Source organism: Typopeltis vanoorti, chromosome 10 (assembly GCF_054136105.1).
Source record: "Typopeltis vanoorti isolate ZY-2024b chromosome 10, IOZ_Tvanoo_1.0, whole genome shotgun sequence".
Lineage (NCBI taxonomy): Eukaryota > Metazoa > Arthropoda > Arachnida > Uropygi > Thelyphonidae > Typopeltis > Typopeltis vanoorti.
Window position 1 is genome coordinate 5,410,964 of NC_143558.1, and position 19,436 is coordinate 5,430,399.

The 19,436-nt window shown below is 34.8% G+C and overlaps 1 protein-coding gene across 2 annotated transcripts in view; it reads left to right on the plus strand.

Moving 5' to 3' along the window:
- Positions 1-12,957: 12,957 nt before the first annotated feature.
- LOC150102145 (DNA polymerase eta-like) overlaps positions 12,958-19,436 on the plus strand; it is a 111,893-nt gene continuing 105,414 nt past the window's right edge. For both annotated transcript variants that reach the window (XM_090399260.1, XM_090399262.1), the window contains exon 1: positions 12,958-13,016. The gene's annotated coding sequence lies outside the window, so the exon portion shown is untranslated. The remainder of the gene's footprint in view (positions 13,017-19,436) is intronic.

Here is a 19,436-nt window from a genome sequence, read left to right on the forward strand (position 1 = left end):
CAATGAAAGTGTTAAAGCCTGTCTTTCCGCAGGAGAAAGATTATCTGTTGGAGGTTTAGCATTATTGATAATGAAGATGAATTCAATACGGAGAAGTTTTACCAAATTATTAGGAAAAAGTGAACTGGCTTTTTCTATTTTAGTAAGTAGAGATTCTTTTGGAATAAACTTTGGTGAGGGAATGAAATTTAGACCTTTGCTTAGAATATCTTTTTCTGCAACTGTTAAAACATGTGACGAATTGTTTACTACAACTTTGTCGGGATTAATACAGGCTTTAGTAGGAACAGATGTTTTGTACTCTCTTAAGAATCTCAAATTTCTTCATAAGATTAAGCGTATTATTATTTTGTATCCGTGTTGCTTGCGCTTCACTGTTAAAGATAAAATCACGAAAATTATCATTATTCATAACCTCTCCAAGTTTCCGAGTTAAAGACCTTTTTACGTTGAACAAAAAAGCAAGACAGCGTTTTGTATCTGAGATTCTTTCGCTGAGAAGATCTAACTTGGCTTTACGATAAATTTTTTTAGCGTGTTCTGTTATCTTTTATTGAAATTTTTATTGATTGAATTTACAACGATTAGGAAAACTAACCTGTTGACTCTCAGTCCTATTTTCTTCAATGTTTTTTTATAATTTTTTTGATGTCAGTTAGAGATGCGTCGTCATTTAGGCTAAAGATGTATTCCTGAGCTTCTACTCGGTTGTTATGGTACATTTTAAAAATAGATATTTAATGACTTTAAACCGAGATAAAATATTAAGTTTTAATGAAAATGATACAACTAGTTTCAGCCTAGTATATATATATATATATATATATATATATATATATATATATATATATATATATATATATATATATATATATATATATATATATATAAAAACATTCCTTCCCTTCTCTGCCGACTCTGAATTCGGAATTTTTTTTAAATAATAAAACATAATTTCTTACTGACCATGACCTAATATTACCTTTTATCCAAAATATTCTTTGTAATTTCAACCCGTGCGCCTCAAAATAAATAAATGACAAAATCGACGATAAAACCCTACTTGCTCGTGCCAAAATTCAACTAACTCAAGAACTGGCCGAAGACATTCTCTAGTCTATGACTAGAATCACACTTCGTCTGTTACAACAGAAAAAAGAACACTGTAATGTTATATGACACTAGAATTATTCTGTATTGCCTTCACTATGGTAGGTTCATGGAAACGATCTCTCCTAATATTGATATGATTATCAATTTAAATTCTATTTCAGGAATTGCCTGCCATTTTAGCGAAATATAGGCCATCAATACCAGTCCCTTTATTAGCATTTATTGGAAAGTCTACTTAGTATGGTAACATCTTTAATAGTAGCATAGTAACTTTTTCTTTGTTCTTCCTTTCTAGGTGTGAACGTACTATTTTCGCATATGGTGTACTAAGTCTTATTAATGTATCGATCTTTCATATGCAAATATTTTTTATTTGTGGCTCAAACAAAAGTCTTAGCTAACTTTTTGACTAATAGTAGGGCTACCTCTGAAAAAAAAACTCGGATTTTTCATCCTGCATACAGGCAAATTGAACATGAGAACACACGCAGTTTATAAACAAAATGCTATTGGTGGTAGTGGGCAGTAGAGGGCGTTGTGTGTAGTTGGAAAATTAAGTAGCTGAGACATTGTGTTCTGTGTAGTTTGAGGATCAAGTAGTAGGATGAGATGTGTGTAGTGGAGCAGAGAAGATTGCCCTCTCGCAATGAATCTTTGGACTCCTTGGCGATGTCACGTAATAATAATAATGAATATAATACAAATTAAAAACATTGAATTATGCGTTATGAAGCATGTTTCAATGAATGCATGGGGAGAGACGGTGGAAGTGATAATATATTCAAAACGATTCAAGGGAATATTTGATAGTATTTTAAATGTTCGTCATTTCCAACATCTTATCTGCAAAATATTCTGGGCTGAAATGCAACTAAACTTCAGTTAAAAATTAAAATAAATTTATAATAATTTATGTATTATTAATATTTACGATGAGTTCATTAATCCTTTGCAAGCATCTTTAATTTAAGTTAAATGTATTTAATACATTTATATTTTCAACTATATTAATTAATATTGTTCTCAAACGCAAGAGGGAGTAAATAAGCATTGAGATTTTGTGATTCTTAGGTAAAGTATTTGTTCTTTATTGTAGTTCTGTTGCTTGTATTCAATTTTAGTCAATTTGAATGTTTAAAGACAACTTTCGAATATATATATATGTGTGTGTGTGTGTGTGTTATTTTTATTAATGCCCATTAATGCTAAGAAAAAAGTTTGAATAAATAGAAGAGGAAACATTTCATCGCAATTCTATCAAACAATAATCTGAGCGGATATGGTAAGCGAAAATCAATACAGATTTTATTAAACAACGTTTAAAATATTGACGATTTTTATTTTTGGACACATTTTTAATTAAAGCAGGGTGCTTCATAATACTGGTCGTTATTGTAATTTCCATTAGAGCGAACTATATTTTAAAATTAAGCATGCTTTGACTTCCTTAGCGAGTAGGTTTAGTGATTTCAATCCAATCGCAACTACACTGATATAAATAAATTTCCATAATTAATGGTACTTACTTAGCCAGAAAAAAAATGGTAATACCATTTTTCTAATAGCACCTATTATGTATTTAGTAAATATATTGAGAAGTTTAAAAAAATGAATAAGTTACGAACATTTGATGGATAAAATTAATCTTTTGTCTCCAGTCTTGTTGATTCGGCCTTGTTAACTGCATCGAGACATTTGTCCCATTCATTTCCCTCGCATTCTCTCAGTGTTTAAATATACGCAGAGAGAATGTAAATGCAGAACGTTTTTGATGTGTAAATCCAGGGTTCTCATCCTTGTTTTAGATTTGGTTAAACTTCACTGGGAGAAGGAGGGGGGATGTGAGAAAATAGTCAAAATGCTCCAATAAGTTTGTCTATAATATATAAAGAAGAAAAAAAGTAGGTAGAAGAATTTGATACATATTGCTTGAAATATTTCTTCTGCAGATTTCTTATATTCTTATTATATGTATATTATTCTTATTATTATATTCTTATTATATATATATATATATATATATATATATATATATATATATATATATATAGAGAGAGAGAGAGAGAGAGAGAGAGAGAGAGAGAGAGAGAGAGAGAGAGAGAGAGAGAGAGAGAGACTACTTGGAAAGAAGTGCACGAACATCCTGGGAACAAGGTGCATTGCGCCATGAAACGAATCACGTGTTTTAACCGATATAAATTGGAGGAATATGATGCTTCGAAGTCAGCACAACTAAATCCGGGTGAAATAGCTGTGAGAAAGAAATTGACGGCGTTTGAAAGAGGCGTTCTGATAGGATACCATGTTGCAGCCATATCTCTTAGGCAAATTGGGCTATCCCGTGTCAACAACGAGTAATACCATACTGAGATGGATGCACAGGAGATCAAGTGCAAGTACTATCCGCAGTGGATTACCCATCACACTCACCGTAGGGTACTACGAAGGATAGTGTAAAAATCGCCATTCGTCGGCCGACACGTTGAATGCGGAGTTCCAGGCATTGACTCGAACGCGAATCTGTACAAAAACATTCAGAACCGAGTCATTGAGTTTCCATGGTAGGACCGCAATATTCAAGCCCCGCAGTACTCGAACCAACATGCAGTGTCGTCTTCATTGGTGCAAAGAGCGTGTACAGTGGACATGGAAGCTTGGAAAGGTGTTTTGGAGCAACGAATTACGCTACACCCTCTACTGAGCAGATGGACTGGTGTGGATGCCCAGTGAAGGTCTCTTACCAGAGTGCGTAATCCCAACTATGAAATTCGGAGGTGGTGTTGTGATGGTATGGAACTGTTTTGGCTCCCACCTCTATTTTTGGTGCCACGAACATTGAATTCATTGAGGTATCTGAACATTCTGTAAGATGCCATTTTCCGTACTTTATGACGTTTCTGTGGAACTGACCGTTGTCTCTTTCAGCAATACAATGCACCATGTGTCATAACACTGTAACTGCGTGGTTTGTGGACAAGAACGTCATCACACTTGATTGGCCTCCACAGAGCTCTGATCTCAATCCTATTGAACGTCTATGGGATTAACTGGAGCTTTGGGTGAAGTCAAGGTACGTCCTTCCCACAACAATCCAGGACCTCATTACATGCCTACAAAAAGAAAGTTCGAAATTCCCATTGCTCGCTGTCTTACGCTTATGGAAAGTATGTAGAATTGCTGCAGTCATCGCGGCGAAAGGAGGTCCTACATCTCATTAAGGTGGGCATCATGGCTGTTTGTGCCTCACACTGTGGTGTCCGTTCACTTCAACTGCCTGGAAAGAAATTTTACAAACATTTTTGTATTTAAAAATTTCAAGTATTAATATTGCATATACAGTATTTGCAACGGACTTGAGTAAGAAGTCGAATGGTCAAGCTCATATATAACTGGTATCTCTTATGTATCGTACCTTTGCATGTTCTTGCTATTCAGCTTTTAATAAACGTTTTTTTCTTCCCCTTTTTAGCGTACTAAGTCCGTTGGCCAATTAATCTTCCTCTTATGATGTAATTGTAGTCATGACAGATCACTTAGTGTTGTTTACATAAGCTGCTGTGGCTATCAGCACTATCCGGCGGCGAAAACGAAACAAGAATCAAAATGATATATAGAATGCGAAGAAAACCAGAAATAAAAATATGCAAAATGAAAATCGTGTCGCATCGTAAGAGGATGAACTGTATGACTTTAATTATTAGTTGCGTCTAGGAATACTTATCAAGCCTAATAATCCTTGCTATCGAAAACGAAAGCGCACATAAAAATAGACTGTGATCAAATCGTGTGTTCATTCACCGCAGAAAGCTTACAAACAGAAACAGAAAATAAATTTTATATTATTTCATATACGTTTTTTCTTTACCCGAAATATGAAACACTTGTGCTTTTCAAAAAATAAAGTAAAATTTTCTAAACTTTATTATAGCAGCCGAATAAAAATTGTTCCCCACCACCACCACCACCTCAGATTTTATGTAATTCCGGTCCTTCGGACACATTGTTAGTAAGTTAATAGAAAAATGTAATTATCATCACTGTATTTTTATTACACTTTTTATTAAGTAATACCGATAATAATGCATTATAAAAATCAGCTATTCGCATAGGATTCTGTTTTAAACTATTTCTTTATAAGCTGCATCACTTCCCATAAATAAAATATTTTTTAAAATACAATTTATAACACAATGGCAACATATTTCGCTGTGTGAGTTCCAACATTAAAGGCCGGGAGCCTATAGTACATTAATTAAACTATGTTGGTCAGTAATTCAACTAACCAACATTGATGAAGTACAAAACGGATTTTATGTAGCATAACAGGTTTCCATACTTTTTTTTTCCAAGTTGAACCAGTGAAAAATCTAGATGTCTTCCCCCCCCCCCCACATACACACACAAAAATCAGATGTTTGGAATTTTCATTTAGCACCAATTAAAAATATGAAATAAATCTTAGTGAAAATATGAAGACATTTATATTCATGAAACAGGAAGTGGTAAAAGCAATAATGATTTCTGTCAAGCAAAAGTCGGGATTCGCCCCATGTGAAGCAGATGATTATTTGCATATTCTCGGGGACAATTAGAATAAAAGTCAGATACCAATCTGTAAAACTGTTTCTTGTGAGAAAAAAAAAAATCCATAATAGAAGCACTGTGAGTTGAATCTTTGTTTTCATAAAATACCACTGAAAGTATACGCCATACATAAAATAATACAGTTATGTAATATCATAATCAGTTTTATTCATCGTTCTTTCCCGTGTATTTAGTTTCGCTTCTCGACTCGGCCGAACGGCTTCACAAGCCGACTCTCCAGGAATGCATTTATAAAAGTTTATAATCTGTAATTCACTATTCACTTTATGTGTGTTCTTGGATGTTGTTAACTCTGCATTTCTTACAGGTTTAAATATAATGGACAAGTTATCTCCACACACCAGTCAACTAAGTTGTACGAAATTGTGCTATGACGATGTTCCTCCATTACCTCCACCTCCTCCTCCTCTTCATCCAAATTCCATGGTGGCCAGTCAGAAAGAAGTGCCTGAAGAATGCAGTGACTGCGATATGGATGTTGACTCGAAGTTTAAAGAGCACTTCTCAAAAGCAGGTAGCCATTTGTGGGTAATACTTCTAAGCGTTTCATTTCTTGTTCTCGGAGTTCTTTTCGGTCCCATTGTTGTTTTTTGTTTAAAACGAAGAAGAAGAAGAAGAAGACGTGCAGAAAGAATGGCCGAAGGTGGTGTACCTAATGATAATTATGAACCTGATGTTGAAGAAATCAAGCTCACAAATTTATCCCCACCGCAATCCTCTGGCAATAACCACAGATTTTTAAGGGAAAGGAGTACTTCCGAAAACTTGGGAGGAACTGAGTTCACAAATCTTCTGAATAATTCTCTGGACAAATCAAGTTCTCAACTGGTTCCCAATAATACAGATTTGCCTGTTGATATCCCAGTTTCCAGCAACGGGCAAGGTGACTTTCGTGATTATACTTCCATAGACGAATTGCATAATTCTGGTAGCCAAGAAACAATGACAGTCAGTGCACTTGAACAAGAACCAAAAATTCTAATTTCCAGTATGGAGGTGCAGGATCCTAGAGGAGAGGTTGGTAGCCCATCAAGAACTGCTGAAAGTTTGTTATTTTCTTTACCTCCGGCAAGACAGCGTAAGGCGCAGCTTCCTCCTTTGCCTAAAGGATGTGTTATGTACAGAGGCGAACATTTTATTGGTCCTTGAAATAGTAAGGAATGTCGTGTGAATTTTTTCAGGAAGTTATCTGATACGCCTGTAATCACTAGAACATATTAAACGCATCATCACCAAAAATCGGATGAGTATTTTTTTTTCCATTTAACAAAAGAAACTGAAGTTTTTATTAGTGCCAGTGTTTTAAATATTTCGTAATTCTTCCGGGTTTTGGGTATAATGCTTTCTTGGATCTTTGTATTGCGGATTTATATGCATCTCACATAAGCTTCCAGATCTCTTTATTTATTTAAGATCCTAAACTGTGAACACTGATTCTCAATGGAAAGATCAATTCAGGAGCAGTAGAATTTGTGGTTTCCAGAAATCGCAAAGCCGAACATATGATAATTATCTGAAAAGATGACTTAATAATTTGCTGTTGTTTTATACTGTATGTTGTGATTTGATTTAGAATACACTGTACATATATAATATTTCACAATAAAATAATTATGAAACAAAGGCAGTGAAATGAAATATATGAATTAGAGAATAAAGGATTCAAGCGAGGAAGAATCATAATTTACATTTGTTACTCTATTGGTAGAATAAAAAATATTGTTACTGGATTTCTTATGGCAGAAACATTATTACTACTATCTTAGATTTTAATCCAGTCCAGGAGGCAAACATTTACAAAACCTTTCAACCGAAATTGAGTTACCCACAGGTTCATGTGGTAGGTGGAAGAACTTTGGCTCCTGAAAAAATAAAATAAAATAATAATAATAATAATAGTAATCTGTCTGAGGACACATATAACGAGCATACTCACTATCCCGACACAGTTATTGCGTCAATTGCTTGACATATTTCTCAACTACTAAAAACATAATCTTTCTGAATGAAGTATTTCTTCGTGGTGAGATTTCTAAAATAGATCGTACCAATATTTTAGAATATTGATACTATCTATTTTCATTGTCCATTCAAAACATTAATATTTTCATTCACGTTTTGGATGATTAGTTTATAATAGGCACAAAACCGTGAACCAGCAAGGCACAAGCATAAAAAAATAAAAATAAATAATAAAAAATAAGTAAAAGTAGCATTTTTGTTTCATATTATTCCCACATATAAAGTCCACATGGCCTATAGCAAATAAATGTATGTAGGAGTTAAAAGCAAAGTAATGTGTTGATAATAAAATTCGATTCTCGTCGTGACGAGGGGAATCCTCATATGTGCTTTTTCAATTGAAAGTGAGTTAGCCGATCTCATATGGAGGTAGCAGGGTATTTTCTCCCGCATACAGACAAATGGACCTTTAGAACATTTGTAGTGTAATAGTAGGAGAATTAAGTAGTAGTGGAGAGGATGAGATGTATTTAGTGCTCTCCCGCGATGAGTCCTTGTGCTCCCTGGAGGTGTCACGTAATAATAGTCATCATCATAACACTAATTACGGGTACAGACCATATTGGTCTGTTCTGGTCTCATTATCCATCCAATATCCTTTTTTGAGGTCTATGCTGCCTTCTCTTTCCAATTGACTTATATTTTAGTATTTGTTTAGTATATTGAGTGTTGGCCATTCAGTTTACATGTTCGATCCATTTTTGTTTATAATTATTTTTTTTTCTTCTATGGATTTTGTTATTAGTTCTTTTAAAATGTCTTCGTTCTTTTTTGATCTAATAATGTGTATTTTGCAGTTCTTCTCATAAATCTCATTGTTTTTATTCTTTGTTTATTGCTCAAATTTCACTACCATAAAATAATGTGGGCACTGCTTCATGTTGGAGGTTTAATGGAATATTATCAGCACTGAGAAAGGATTAAAACTAATTTTAATACTTCTAATATTTCGTCTCTATCAGAGAAACATCTTCACGGATTACAAAAAACTTTTTGTAACAACACACACACAAATACAATACAGTAGTGAGAGAAACTAAAGTCCTATCTAGGTGGTGCACCCTCTATGGGTATTTGCAGGTGGCCTAGGATGTAAAGAGGGATCTCTTATAATTAATGTTTCCCAAATTTTGGGAAGTTTAATGCAACCGTATTTGGTTAAATTAGGTTGATTCCTGAGTACAGATGAAAACAGTCTTTCTTTTTTGAATTTACTATGGTGGGCATGGTAGTTTTTTTCCAGGAGATCCTGTAGGTTGTATCCAAAACATGGTCTGCAAGGCCAGATTGACCATAATCGTGATTGCAGATGTATGACTTGTGTTCCTCTAACGAGATGGATGCTGATCTGCCTGTCTGTCCGAAGTAAGCCAGTTTACAGGTACATGGTACTCTATATACTCCAGGTACCGAGAGAGGAGGGAGATGGTCTTTGGTGGAACGGATAAAGGTAGCAAGTTTACAGTGAGGCTTAAAAGATTTAAATCTCCAGCATGAATTCTGCACAGCACTTAAGCCTCAACACACGAATGTGGGTACTGCTAAAGCATTGTATATTTTCACGCGTGTTTCTTTTTGTACTATATTTGGATTGAGTGTTCTATTTATCAAGCCTATAATTTTTAAATTTTTGAAATTTTTAATTTTATGTATTTTTCTCCTTTATATGATATTTCCCATCCAAGATAATTGAAAGTATTTATTTGTTCTATTATTTTATTATTAAAACCAATTATCTTCTAACTGGAGTTTGTCCACAACATGCCATTGTAATAATAGTAAATAATAGTTTATTTAAGTTAAGGGATATTATATCCCATATTGTTTCTTAGCCGAATAAGAAACTCAAAGAGTTTCATGCCGAATATAGAAACTATATAAAGTTCGGCGATTCCAAGCGTAAGCAAATATCTGGATAGAGTAGCAACTGACCCTTGAAGGTAGTGCAAGCTGAGGCAACTCATAGAAAGTGTGGGACAAGCTCCGATCACTATTCTTGATATTTACCCATAATGTGAACTTAACTCCTAGGAGATGTATTATTGTTCAACATTATGAGAGAAGATCTCAAAAAAGGTCGAAACCCACACCGGTTTCGACCTTTTTTGAGATCTCATCAGTGAGTAGGTAGACCTAGTTCAGTAGAACTAGGTCTACCTACTCTACAACATGCCATTGTAATAATAGTAAATAATAATTTATTTAAGTTAAGGAATATTATATCCCATATTGTTTCTTAGCCGAATAAGAAACTCAAAGAGTTTCATGCCGAATATAGAAACTATATAAAGTTCGGCGATTCCAAGAGTAAGCAAATACCTGGATAGTGCAGCACCTGACCATTGAAGGTAGTGCAAGCTGTAGGTAGACCTAGTTCAGTAGAACTAGGTCTACCTACTCTACCCTACCTAGTAGGTAGAACTAGGTCTACCTACTCACTGATGAGACCTCAAAGAAGGTCGAAACCGACCTTCTCTCATAATGTTGAACAATAATACAGCTCCTAGGAGTTAAGTTCACATTATTGGTAAATATCAAGAATAGTGATTGGAGTTTGCTCCACCTTTTCTATGAGTTGCCTCAGCTTGCGCTACCTTCAAGGGTCAGTTGCTGCACTATCCAGGTATTTGCTTACGCTTGGAATCGCCGAACTTTATATAGTTTCTATATTTGGCATGAAACTCTTTGAGTTTCTTATTTGGCTAAGAAACAATATGGGATATAATATCCTTTAACTTAAATAAGCTCATGTCGCCGAATTGAAGCTTTTGGCTCTTCATATAATTAGTAAATAATAATATTCTTTCATTATTATTACTTGACACCTGCAAGGAGTCCAAAGACTCTTTGAGGGAGGGCACCCACTTTACAACTCTCTGTCTCCACCACTCAATTCTCTAACTACAGCAAACAGCATCATCTACACCAACGCCATCTACTGTCCACCACTGCTATCTTCACAGACAATCACAAACATCCATGCCCACGGCGGAATTCGAACCCGCAGCCTTTTGGCTGGAGAGTAGATACACTAACCACTCAGCCAACCATGCTGGCTGATTATTCTTTTTAAAGATCTGGAGATTATTGTCCCTGCAGAATACTTCAGAAAAAGACTGTTTCACAGAGCAAAGGTAGATGAAATGCAGAATGACTAGGAGTAGCTAGTTCGGTGAGCGATCATTTCATCTGTAAAAGAACGTTGGGATCCTGTTGATAAGAACCCCATTTCTGCTGAAGAGCGCCAAAGGAAATATCTTTAGAAGAAACCAAGTTCGAAAACTGGCCGTCTATAAGACAGAGAGTCTGTGAGAGTGGTCATCAATCATTTGCTCTTCTGAACAGCATCAAGAAATTGTGGAGACTTTAATTGCACCACCGAAACTCAGGCGCAGTATTCCAAGGTTGGACGGGTTTGAGGCGTGTACGAGGGAAGAAAAGCAACTGTTTAAGTGAAGATAGAAGTCCTGGTTGGTCTTTAATAACCGAATAAACTGGACAGAGCTCATCAAATATTCCTCAGAAGTCTCAAAGGAATGTGAAAAAGTTGAGAATCAGATGTCATGTAACTATGGAAAATCTCACAAAGAATTACAGGTATAAATTTATCCAGAAATCGAACCTAACGAAAAAATAAACTAATTCAACTTTTGTTCTTAAGCAAAAGCATGTGCAGAGTGCAAGGCGATGGGGAATATATTGTCCCCAAATTAGTGATGTTTGAATATTAAAAATATGATTAAATACCTATAAGATCTCTTTAGACTACCTATACTGCATATTATTTCTTTACTGATGGGCAGATTTTAAATAAATCAGTCATTTCGAATAAAATTTGAACTTTTGGTTTAAATCGAACATTTTTAATAACAGAATGATTCCAATAATACTAAGTATTATAACTCCCCTCTAGTTGAATAAAATTTAATGAAATGTGGTACACTTGGCATCTTTTACTAAAATTTATCGAGTTATCTGAATTTCGGTCAATTTTTCAATAATTTTGTGCTACCTTCTACTCCGTTTGTACCCTTTATGTACACTTTCCCAATATGTTCTGATGGAACATATTGGGAAAGTGCCATCATCGGATTCGTGGTCATCATCGAATTCGTGGTCATCATCGGAACATATTGGGAAAGTGCCTTTCCCAATATGTTCCGATGATGACCACGAATAGTCGAAACGGTCCACACCCCGTCAACCACCTTTCCCCTTCCCCCTCCTTATTTTAAAAAATTAACCCTTTCACTTTTTTGCCCACCCTATATAAAAGTATATGTTTCTATATATTACGAAAAAAACCCGGGTTTTTCTAACTTATTCTACCAAACTGCCTACCCCCCCCACACCACACACACACACACTCTGCAGTTCTCGACATCGCAGACAGAGGAAAAGCCACAACACCCAGAAAAAGGTATGTGCAATTTCTATTCCTTAAGCTACATATACTTTTTAGTACATCTACACTCATAATGCCCTAAGAACCCATGAGTAAATAGCCAATGACATTTAAACAGGGGCACTCCTAAACTGAAGCAGGCAATATAGCTGTATTATAATAGTTTATAATGAGGAGTAACATGGGAGTTTTCCCAGAAATAATATACATGTAAACATAATATTATTTTTGTTTTATTGTTCATAGTATTCGTGGAAGTTGAGTGTTAAAAATATGTTTTTTTTTTTTCGAAAATTTCGAATTCAGATTTATTTGAAGTAGAATATATTTATTTATCTGCATTCATTTTCAGTTACATAAAAAATGTTTTAGTTTTATAAAGCATATAAAAGAGTGGAAGAAAATTTCCCTCTTTCTATGAGAATTCCTCTTAAACAGATCTCATCCCGGTTCAGCCTACTAATTTCAATTACACCCCTTCCCCGCCAATTCTGAAAACGTGAGGAATACGCATGTGTGCAGTAGCTACAAGCGCAGTTAGCATGTGAGAGATTCCTGAGGTATCTTAATAAATGAAATTTATTTAGTAATATGTTAACATTTTAGATATAATTATATGTACATTGTATAAAGAGAGATATTGAAGTATGCTACTATACAAAACAACTTAAAATAACAATAAAGAATATCAAAAAATAAATGGCATGATTTTCCACTTACATAATATTAGCTGGTCACTTGATGACAAGCACAGACGTGTTTGCTTCTCAGTCTTGTTTATGTATTTCCACCCTTGCACTGCAGCTGATAACGAAGAATTTTTAGTCTGGCATTCGTTGGTTAAATATGTGTCGTGGAAAGTATATTAACGGTAAGTGGATTTTGAAACCAAATCGCATGAAGAAAATTTAGATTCATCCCATTTTAAAAATGAGGAAGTTGAACTAAGTAATGATTAAAGAAGATCATCATCAGGCATTATTTTGAAATTGCCTTTTGTGGGAAGTCAAATAGTGTTCCATGTCGAATTTTTTCTTGCTATACTAAATCTTATGAAGGGGAAAATAGTGCCTCTGTGCAGGCTGTTCGTAAATATAATGGTATTTTAAATGCCAGTCAAGCTTTACCAAATTTTTATCATTATAACCAGATCGGTCACATCTTTCCGCAACCACACATACGCATCGAGTAATAAATAAATTAATAATTATGTTATTGGGACTTTAGATGCTTTTAACACCATACCATGATTATTATTTCAACTTTGAAGTCACTATGCCAACATCCTTTTCCTTCACCTCCAGTGTGTGTGCTGTTTTCACTGTTAAGTGGTGCCTATGTATTACCAGAAGAATGCATCATATTGCCCTTTGGTTGTAAAGACCCAAGTTTGAATCCTGTCTAGGATGTGAAAAATCTCTATAAGGACTTTTCAACTGATAGTCAGTTAGCCAGTGTCATGTAGCAGTGACAAAGTTACACCTCTTGGAAATTGCATTTTCAGTCTTATATACAACAACAAACTAGCCGTAGAATACATACATTTAACAGATGTATATTGCATCATGCCCTTAGAAATTAAAAATTAAATTTCTAAATTAAAAATTAGAAATTAAAAAAAAAAAGAAGTTAATTTTGAAATATTAACTTCTGTTAATATTTCAAAAACATTGTAGTCTCATATGTGAATCATTATTCTATAATACAAATGTTAGTAATTTTCCTCACTCTTTCTTACCTTGGACCTACCCGTGATACTAGTTTCATAGGTTTTATGGGAATTGCTGTCATAACCTAGTGAAAACGTACTTGAAATACTTTTGAAAGCTATCTGGTGCTTGAATTTTTATACTATCATCTATCCCAGCTCTTATTGCTATATATCTGTGCTACAACTGAGATTTCTCTTTCTCTCCAATACAGTAAGCCATTAGTGGGTGTCTTGAAAGCTCTATATTTCTATATATCTCTGTGTCTGTATTTTTATAGTACTTTATCCCAGCTAGAATTGCTATATATATATATATATATATATATATATATATATATATATCAGTGTTAAAACTGTGATTCTGCTTTCTCTAATCCCCTTCCAAATACAAGCCTTTACTTAGTGTCTTGAAAGCTCCAAATGAGCATGATTATCTCTGTCTTCCTATCCCTTGAATTAGGGTGGGTGTTGTTCCATAAATTTCTGTTTTGTGCATGCTTATTTTTGCAGTTCATTTGTGATTAGTAGTATTTATAGGTTTCATAAATCATAAATTTCATAACTAATAAGTTTCATTATATTGATAAATAGAACTTTATGGCTATTCATGTTTAAACACAACAGTACAAAAAAAAAATCACTAATTATGACTCCTGTGACTCTCAATACTGCACTATGTAATAATGAAATGGCACTGAAATTGTAAATACTCTTAGTTACATCTGTTGTTGGAAATGTTTAGTAGAAGTGTGTTTTGGTGGATTGTAATATACAGCAACCACCAAAACTAAAATATTTGGAAATTTACTATAAAGCCAAGACTAATTGTTTCCAAACGTATTTTGAAGGAGGAACATCAAGGATGCTAAAATCACCAACCAACAATGGCCCCATTTGCAATAGCAAATGGGGCCATTGTTGGTTGGTGATTGTGCAATGCATAACCTCTCTCAACCAGGTCGTTCCCAGCTTCCATGGTATTGCCAGTTCTTTAAATGTATTTCTTCTCTAGTTAGAGGAAATGCCATATATCATTCTCACCCTCTTATACCTTGATGGTATAAGAGAGGGTGAGAATATAACCTCTTCCACGTATACTGTAGACCTCTTGGCACCTCTATTTTCCTCTAATTCTTGTTTAGATGACCAAGATCACCTGCAGTACCATAAAGTGTCAATTGCATGTCTCCTCTGAATTTTTGCCAGAAGGCCATCAGGAAAATCCTGGTTAATCTGGGTACTAATAAGGCTACTGTTTCAGGTGGTATTCCTCCAGTTGTGCTCAAAATTTGTGCCCCAGAATTAACACCCATCCTTATCCCATATAAGCTGCCTAATTCATCTGGCATATGTCCAACAGCATAGAAGCAAGTACCTAAAAAGGGATGTGAAAGTTAGCCTTCAAACTATCATTCCATTGCTCTCATCTCAGTACTCAAAAGTGATGGAGAAGATAATGACCAGCCAGCTTCTTTGCTACCTGGTGACCCATCAATTAATTAGTGATCACCAATATGGATTCTTCCAGCCTCATTTTAGAACAGATCTTGCTAACCTTACTCAGCTTTGGACACATGCCATGTAAAGATTTACAGAAACCCATGTGTTGACACTTGATATTTTAAAGGCATTTGATTGTGTTTGGCATCAAGGCCTCCTGAACAGGATACCCTTTTATGGTATTCCTCCTACACTTTGTGATTAGATTGCTAGCTTCCTCACTGGTTGTTCATTGCATGTCTTGGTCTCTCTCGCTTCAAATCCTATTAATAGTTTTGCAGATGACAATACTCTCCATTCCTCTTCCTCATTTGCAGAACCCTGTAGTACTCAAAGCAGCATTTCTCAACCTTTCTAAACCCAAAGACCAGTAAAATGCCTAAAACTATTCTATGGACCACTAAGTTATGCAATTTAAAAAAAAAAACCTCTGTGGGGATTACCAACATTTGGGAAAAACTGTGCCATTTATAACATAATAAATCTAAAAGCATGTTTTGAATACTCATTTTAGAAATTATGGACTTATAAACTGTGTTATAAATAATTCTTTTAATTTTTTGAATACATATGGAAACATAGTTAAATTGGAAGTAAACGATTAAAAGTGTATCATCATTGGACAATGTTGTAATTTTTATTAAATAAATAAACAATATGATATAATTATGTTGCTACTTACTTTTAATGAAATGGTTGAGCTTCTCGGCCCTTGCAGAGTTGCTGGATATCTGGCTCAACATTGGTCAAATTCAGTTGAAGATCAGCACACACTAAGATGATTTCTGTATTTTGTTTTTATTTGAAGGAGCGATGAAAATCCTTTTTCACAAAGATAGATTGTAGAAAACTGCATGATGGTTTTCAATACTTCTTCAGATAATTCAGGAAATTCACTTCTCACTGAAGGCGAGATCCAGAATCAAGTCAAACCAAGATCACGGAATTGCATTTTAAGCCCACTGTCACTCGAAAGCTCAATTAACTGTTATTTTTTTGATAACGAAAGGTCATTCTCATGGGTGTGATCCTGAAATGGATCGCGAATCCGCAGAAATTTCTTATAAAAGTTATTCGGAAAATATGTTACGAAATTCTGTTTCAGAGTTTTGAGGTGATCACAAACCCTTTCCAGAAACTCAGAATCAACAAAAATATAATTTTCCACTAAAAAGGATTCCAATGTTGGAAAAGGTGCAAATTGTCTTTTACATACTTAGTATGTAAAAGACAATTTGAATACTTTGAATACTCATTCTCTCGAATGCCTTTATTTTGTCATAGGCATCAAGAACAGTTAAAGAATATCCCTGAACAGAGAGATTTAGTTCATTTAATTTTGCAAAAATGTCTGAAAGATAGGATAGTGTTGATAACCATGCTTCGTCAACGAGTGATGCAAAATCAGAATTACGTTAATTTACAAACAAAACTTTGTGCCTTAATTGAGATAACCTTGTTAGTACTTTGCCCTTGGAAAGCCAACAAATTTCAGAATGAAGCAAAAGTTATATATATATATATATATATATATATATATATATATTCACTGCCCATTTCATTGCCGAGTACTGAAAATAACCTGTTATTTAACGGTTGAGCCTTAATAAAATTAACTAGCTTTACAGCATTGTATAGCACAGTTTTAAATTCTGGTGGCATTCCTTTGAAGGCTAATGCTTTGCTATGTATGAAACGATGTATCCAATTCATATCCAGAGCTACTTCCTTGCCATGGAAATAACCCCACTATGCCTGCCTATAAGGGTGTGAGCTCCATCCAAACAGAAACCTACACATTTTTCCCACTGTATCCCTTTGTGTATTATGCACTTAAAAAGAGTGTGAAATATTTCTTCTCCAGTTGTTCGGAATGACAAAGTTCTACAAAACAATATTGTTGTGAATCTTGTTAGCATGTCTCTGTGGTTAGCCTAGTGGGTGTGTGCTTTGCAACCATATGCCTGGGGAAGAAGTGTCCTAGGTTCGATTCCTGTCGGTGATGTGAGGAACTGAAGAATCTTCCTCAGCCATAGCCAAGTTAGCCGGTCTTGAGTGTGGACAGTAGGGTTTTTCCCCCAGTTTATCCAGGGGTTTTTCATCCCACAATGCAGGCATACCGGCCTTGAGAACTCAACACTATGGACATAGGATACACCAGGACATAGGGCTGACATTATCCTGTGAACGGTTTGAAGTCCAATGATTAATAAACCCTAGACGTCGCAAGGTAGAAGAGGGAAAAAGGAAGATGAGATCTTGTTATCATGCACATATCTTACATAGCATATTAACTGTGCATCATTTGTAACATCAGTACTCTCGTCTATTTGTAATGCATAATAAGGGCTCTTAACTTTTTCAATTAACTGAGATTCTACGTCACCTGCCATATCATTAATTCTGTGACTGACAGTGTCATTTGAAAAAGGAATCAAATCAACATCTTTTAGTAACTTGTTGCCAAACATAGTTTTTACCACATCTTTTATAGCTGAAGTAGTAAATTTTCTCCAATGGAATGAGGTTTCCCTGTCTTTGCTATGCGCAAACTTTAATGTTCGGCAGAATCTGCCACTATTTGTTGGTTTTTTTAAGTATCCATTTTATTTCAATAATTTTTACTTATTCAATTTTAATTTTTGTTTGGATAATTAAAAAAATATATTTAATTTAAGTCTGCCTGCAGACCACAGGTTGAGAAACACTGACTCAAAGGATTGAAGTCTCATGGCCTTCCATAGCAAACAACTTAAACATTGACATAATCACCATTCTTAAATGGAGTGAAGGCAACTTAGTGAATTTCAATGCTATTAAAACTCAGTTCCATCTTATAACCTACAAGAAAGATCCTACTTCACTCCCACTTTTAATAATGTTCCAATATCCTTTCAAGGTCAGATCTTGCAGGATGATTGCAGTAATTAACATTATGGACAAAGGATAATAGTTCATTAAACTGTACTTAATGAAACTGATGAGGCTGGGGATTTGGAGCAGATAGAGGATCCAGAGGCAGGTACTAAGATGGTGAACAGGTCTGTATAATGCTTCCTGTGATAAGTTTTGTGATTTACAAAATTTGGTTGATTGGTAGAATAATGGAGAATATAGAGAGCAATATGTAAGTTAATATGTATAGTTTTATAGGATAGATATAGAATACAATTTTCAGTACGTGACATGAGAGAACTCTGAATATAATAATACAAAAAGGGTGTGGGATTGTTAGATTAAAAATAGGAGTAGAAATTTTGGATATCTTAGCCTAAATGGGGGGGAGTTCAGACTCTTTAGTATTGAAGTTGCTACTTAAAGTGTATATATGCAAGTGTTTAAAATAAATGTATTTCTTTAACCCAAGTTCATGAGTCTGTTGTTTTCTGAGATTTGAATTACCACTTATTAAATCTTCGGACCTGTATAAGTAAAAGGGGAATCCATTTTCATAAGAAAGAAAGAGGGGAGCCACGACTGCAAATCACGTGATCCCTTTGTTATTTTAGAGTTGTCTAATTGTTTATCAGAATTCAATTGCCGGCTGCCTCAGTCGTTTTAAACAATTATAAATTTGTCGGCAATGGAATAGCTGATATCCTAAAGTGATAAATAATAGTAACTTAGAATATAAATTTACGAGGGACTGACGACATAACAACAGGAAGAAGAGGGGAGATATGATAGACCCACAAGTTAGTAAGGGATTCTTATGGGATCAATGCTGGAGAAGTTCTACAGAAAATAGTGGGAGATCAGGGGAGAACCAGAGGTCATCCATGTTGTTGTCTTGTCCTTTGAAGAGTCTTAGATATTTTCATGTGCTCCTTGAACTGCTTTGTCTATGTCGGAAATTTTGTTTGTGTAGAGCTGTTGTTCAGGATTAGGTCTATTGCTTGCAAGGCTACTGTAATTGCTGGACAGGTAAAAATGTGAGTTGGTGTCAGTTCGGTATTAGGGCAGTTGTTGCAGTTTCTATATGTTCTCGTATCATCTGTATTGATTTTCATTCTTCTATAATGTCCTGTTCATAGTCTTGCTATCGTGGCGGAGGTCTTTCTGTCAGCATTGATTTCGGGA